This window comes from Nicotiana tabacum, chromosome 11 (assembly GCF_000715075.1).
Source record: "Nicotiana tabacum cultivar K326 chromosome 11, ASM71507v2, whole genome shotgun sequence".
Lineage (NCBI taxonomy): Eukaryota > Viridiplantae > Streptophyta > Magnoliopsida > Solanales > Solanaceae > Nicotiana > Nicotiana tabacum.
The window spans coordinates 172,568,909-172,573,929 of record NC_134090.1 but is presented as its reverse complement, the minus strand read 5'-3'; positions in this window follow the sequence as shown (position 1 = coordinate 172,573,929).

Below are 5,021 nucleotides of genomic sequence, written 5' to 3'. Positions count from 1 at the left end.
GATTATCAACACTTGAATTGCTTCTTCCCTTCGTTTTCCAGGCAGGTTCCTGATTACTAAAACTTAAATTGTACTTCTTCCCTTCGTTCTCCAGGCGGGCTCCTGATTACTGAAACTTGAACTGTCTTCTTCTTGAGACTACATTTCTTTGACTTGTCCTCCCTTGTTTCTCCAGGTGAGTGCCTGATTGCTTGGGGTATGAATTGCTTTCAATTCTTTGAAACTAGTTATGTCCTTCCCTGCTCTTCAGATGGGCACCTGACTTCCACAAAATAGACAAAACGAAAGAAAATTTTCTGCCCCAGTTTGGTTGCCGGGCATATCCGTGAGTGTTAATTGAATCATGCTACCAAATATCTATAAGATTTGAAATCTAGATCCTATTATCCAGGAGGGTCCTGAAAATTTCTAGTTAAACGATAGTTTTAAATCTGAATTATATCTTCTAAAGGTGTGACTTCCGCTAAATCATGTTATCTAACAGAGTCTTAAAACTACAGCCCATTATCCATGAGGGTCCTGAGAGTCAAAAATTAAGTATTATCTTAAGAGTGACAATTTTTATGGCTAAATTATACTGCCCTACAATAGAGCTTACACTAAATCTTTTTATCTAATGGAAGTCTTAAAGCTAAGCCCCATTATCCAGGAGGGTCCTGCCAACTCCTAATTGAATCCTATCTTAAACATGCAAACTTTGAAGCCAACTTATATTCCTTTGGGGTACATTTATGCTAGATTATGCTACTTATGATTTTTTTGAATTTTAAACTTGGTTCCATTTTCCAGGAGGTTCCTGGGAGTTTACAGTCAAACCTATCTCGTGCTTGCCCTTCCTTACGGAGGGTTTTTTGGAAACAAATGAGATTTTTGCCCCTGTTTCAAATCAAAGAAAATCTTGTTAGTTTAAAATGTGGTGGTTAGTTGTGGCATTCTTGCTGAGGGTGGTTCTTCCTTTGTCATGCTTTGCTTTGACTGGCTGCCATGAACTGGTCGAAAATTGTTTGACCTTCTGATTGATCTTTAACCAAAGGACCCTGGATGACCCGAGTGCTCTACACCCCAACCGTTGTTTTTCATTTCTGACCTTTCTATATTAACCTCTGCATCTCACACGACATTACTAAACCATTCCACCTATTTAACTTTTGCTTACACTCTATGTCCCACTTTTCATCACACTATCTCTAGCATGTCCTAGCAGCATTTTGCTTTGTGCAATTTTGAAACTGGTAGTAAACTTTGAAATTCCTTCTTATTTGTTGAAACAAAGTTATCCTTGGAAGAGCTTTAGAAGAGCAAAATTAACAGCAATGAAATGCAACGATTTTGAGAATTAAGAATAAAAAGAAAATCCAAATTTGGATGACTGTTGGAGAGAGGAAAAGAAACTTATCTGAGTGGAGTAACTGGCACCAATAATCATAGTATGCATTTTGAATTAATCAACCCAGTCTATTTAACCAATCCCTTTTCCAATTGTTTTACTTTGTGCTCCAAGATCTCCTCAACACAATTTTTACTTTTCGCTAACTTACAGACCTTGTTCGGCTTGCAATGCCCTGAAAGGTTTTCACCGACGAACCTCTCTCATTTGTTCATCCTCAATTCCTTGTTACCTCATGGTGCCTGTGAAGGTTTTCACCATCAAGCCTCTCTCATTTTATTCTTTCTCTCAACTTGCAGTCGCCTCAAGGTGCCCGTAAAGGTTTTCACCAATAAGACTCTCTCATTTTTTGATTTCTCTTGCATAAACCGGAGTGTTACCCTTGATATGAATCCTCTTTACTTGCTTGACTTGGCAACTCTCGAAGACTGATCGGGAGGTCTTTCTTTGGACAGTAATATGGGCTCTTGGATATGTTTGGAAAGAAAAGGGTATCAAAAAGACTCAAAATAGCTTAGACGGGTTCAAAATTACAACTTTTGGAATCTGATTACCACAATCACAACTTCTGCCCCAGTTTCTTGCTTGGGTATTTTTGATTTTATTTTGATATGATATGACCGAGCCGTGAGGCTGCCTACGTATCCTTAACAGGAATCAGGTCAAACGTAGTTCACACCTAAATTTCCTTGTTGTTATACTTTCTCTTTTCGCTTCTTTTCTTCTTCTTTTTTCTTTTTCTTTTCTCTCTTTTTCGTTATTGATTCCAAAAGAGGGATATGAAATAAAATAAATAAGGCTCAAAAGGGGAAACAAAGGGTAGAGTGTTTAGATAGTAGAACAAATTGCCTTCGTCATTCCAATCTTCGAAACAATGCCAAGTACAGACAATCAACAATTGAACCAAAGAAATCATACATAATATCTCTTGACTGCATCAGAATTGATAGCCATGTCTACACATTTGCGTTCGATATATGTTAGATACAAATCATCATTGGACAATACTCTTGTTACAATGAACGACCCTTGCTAATTTGGGGCGAACTTGCCCTTCGCTTCGGCCTGGTGTGGAAGGATGCGTTTTAATACTTGCTAACCCACTTTAAACTTTCGGGGACGCACCTTTTTTGTACGCTCTTGCCATTCTCTTTTGATATAACTGCCATGACAAATTGCTGCCAATCTCTTCTCATCGATCAAACTTAACTACTCCAAGCGGGTTTTGACCCACTCATCATCCTCAATATCGGCCTCAACAACAATCCGAAGGGACGAGATTTCAACTTCCGCAGGTATCACTGCTTCAGTGCCATATACCAACAAGTAAGGAGTTGCACTCACTGAAGTGCGATAACCCAATAATGCGAATGGTAACTTTTCATGCCATTTCCTGGAACCTTCCACCATTTTCCGAAGTATCTTCTTTATGTTCTTGTTGGCTGCCTCAACTGCTTCATTCCCCTTGGGGTGATATGGGGTGGAATTGCAATGCGTAATCTTAAATTGTTGACATACCTCTTTTATCAATTTATTGTTAAGATTAGCACCATTGTCTGTGATGATCACCTTTGGTATCCCAAATCGACAAATGATATTTGAGTGAACGAAATCGACTACTGCTTCTTGGTCACAGACTTGAGAGTTTTAGCCTCAACCCACTTGGTGAAATAATCAATGGCCACCAAAATGAACCTGTGCCCATTGGATGCTGCTGGTTCAATTGGTCAAATGACATCCATGCCCCAAGCAACAAAGGGCCATGGTGTCGACATTGTGTGCAATTCCGATGGTGGAGAATGAATTAAATCTCCATGTACCTGCCATTGATGACATTTGCGCACAAAACTGATACAATCCCGCTCCATGGTGAGCCAATAATAACCTGCTCGGAGAATTTTCTTCGCCAGCACATATCCACTCATACGCGATCCGCAGACTCCAGAATGTACTTCGGTCATGACAGCCATGGCTTGTTTAGCATCTATGCATCTCAACAATCCAAGATCTGGAGTTCTTTTATACAAAACTCCTCCACTGAAGAAAATTCCACTTGTCAACCGTCGAATTGTTCTCTTTTGATCCCACGTGGCTTGCACCGGATATACCCTCATTCTGATGTACTCCCTGATATCATGGAACCACGGTCACTATCAAGTTCTTCTTCCACCATGTCACATTAAGCATGCTGATCTCGGACTTAAATATGTAGAGGATCGACATAAGCTTTGTCCGGATGGTGCAACATTGATGCCAAGGTAGCCAAAGCATCGGCCACCTCATTATGGACCCTTGGAATATGCTTGAACTCCACTGATCGAAATCGTTGACAAAGATCATGCAGACATTGTCGGTACGATATGAGCTTCAAATCTCGTGTTCCCCATTCTCCTTGAATTTGATATACGAAAAGATCCGATTCTCCCAAGACCAAGACTTCCTGGACATCCATGTCTGCAGCTAGCCTCAAACCCAAAATGCATGCGTCGTATTCAGCCATATTGTTGGTTTAATAAAAACAAAGCTGAGCCGTAACAGGATAGTGATGCCCTGTTTCAGAAATAAGCACGACTCCTATTCCAAGTCCTTTCATGTTAGCAGCCCCATCAAAGAAAACTTTCCAACCTGGTTTTTCAGTCTGCTCTAGCTCGTCAATATGCATCACCTCTTCATCGGGAAAATAAGTCCTCAATGGCTCATTTTTTTCATCGACCAGGTTCTCGTCCAAATGATCGGCCAACGCTTGGGTTTTCATTGCGGTCCGAGTCACATAGATGATGTCAAACTCTGTGAGCAAAATCTGCCACTTCGCAAGCCTCCTTGTAGGCATAGTCTTTTGAAAAATATACTTCAACGGATCCAAGCGCGAAATGAGGTAAGTAGTGTAGGATGACAAATAATGTTTCAATTTATGTGCTAACCAAGTTAGGGCGCAACATGTCCTTTCTAGGCGAGTGTAATTAACCTCATAAGCTATGAACTTCTTGCTAAGATAGTAGATGGCATGTTCCTTCCTGCCAGTGATATCATGCTGACCTAATACACAACCAAATGAATTTTCCAGGACTGTCAAGTAAAGAATCAAAGGTCTCCCTTGTTCTGCTGGAACCAGCACAGGTGGGTTTGACAAGTATCCTTTTATCTTATCAAATGCTTCTTGACACTCATCAGTCCACTTGACCGTAGCATCCTTCTTCAGCAACTTGAAAATAGGCTTACAAGTTGTTGTGAGTTGAGCAATAAACCTGTTGATGTAGTTCAATCTCCCTAACAGACTCATCACCTCAGTCTTGTTCCTCGGAGGTGGCAATTCTTAGATAGCTTGGATCTTTGATGGGTCCAACTCAATGCCTCGACGGCTGACTATGAATCCTAACAATTTTTCGGATGGAACACCAAATGCGCACTTGGCAGGGTTAAGCTTGAGGTTGTACCTGCGAAGCCTCTGGAAAAATTTCCTCAAATCTCCGACGTGGTCGGCCTACTGCTTCGACTTTATCATTACATCATCTATGTATACCTCAATCTCCTTGTGTATTATATCATGGAACATAGTAGTCATTGCCCTCATGTAAGTTGCCCCAGCGTTTTTCAAACATAATGGCATTACTCGGTAACAATAAGTTCCCCATGG